Genomic DNA, 823 nt, shown 5'->3' on the forward strand with positions numbered 1-823 from the left:
AAAGAACCCACGGCGCCGAAGGCGTCAAGGAACACTGTGCCTAACCCGGGGGCATGGCTAGCTTGCTAGCCGTCCCTTGTGTTGCAAAGCTATTTAATCCACACGACTCTCGGCAACGGATATCTCGGCTCTCGCATCGATGAAGAACGTAGCGAAATGCGATACCTGGTGTGAATTGCAGAATCCCGCGAACCATCGAGTCTTTGAACGCAAGTTGCGCCCGAGGCCACTCGGCCGAGGGCACGCCTGCCTGGGCGTCACGCCAAAACACGCTCCCAACCACCCTCATCGGGAATCGGGACGCGGCATCTGGTCCCTCGTCTCTCAAGGGGCGGTGGACCGAAGATCGGGCTCCCGGTGTACCGCGCCGGACACAGCGCATGGTGGGCGTCCTCGCTTTATCAACGCAGTGCATCCGACGCGCAGCCGACATTATGGCCTCAGAACGACCCAGCAAACGAAGCGCACGTTGCTTCGACCGCGACCCCAGGTCAGGCGGGACTACCCGCTGAGTTTAAGCATATAAATAAGCGGAGGAGAAGAAACTTACAAGGATTCCCCTAGTAACGGCGAGCGAACCGGGAGCAGCCCAGCTTGAGAATCGGGCGGCTGTGCCGTCCGAATTGTAGTCTGGAGAGGCGTCCTCAGCGACGGACCGGGCCCAAGTCCCCTGGAAAGGGGCGCCTGGGAGGGTGAGAGCCCCGTCCGGCCCGGACCCTGTCGCCCCACGAGGCGCCGTCAACGAGTCGGGTTGTTTGGGAATGCAGCCCAAATCGGGCGGTAGACTCCGTCCAAGGCTAAATACAGGCGAGAGACCGATAGC

At 61.1% G+C, this 823-nt stretch overlaps 1 non-coding gene across 1 annotated transcript; it reads left to right on the forward strand.

The window, feature by feature from the left end:
• Window positions 1–104: 104 nt before the first annotated feature.
• LOC123179473 (5.8S ribosomal RNA) lies at window positions 105–260 on the forward strand. Its single transcript, XR_006490394.1, has one exon. It is a non-coding gene; the product is annotated as a 5.8S ribosomal RNA (ribosomal RNA).
• Window positions 261–823: the final 563 nt, after the last annotated feature.

Source organism: Triticum aestivum, unplaced genomic scaffold (genome assembly GCF_018294505.1).
Source record: "Triticum aestivum cultivar Chinese Spring unplaced genomic scaffold, IWGSC CS RefSeq v2.1 scaffold128218, whole genome shotgun sequence".
Taxonomy (NCBI): domain Eukaryota; kingdom Viridiplantae; phylum Streptophyta; class Magnoliopsida; order Poales; family Poaceae; genus Triticum; species Triticum aestivum.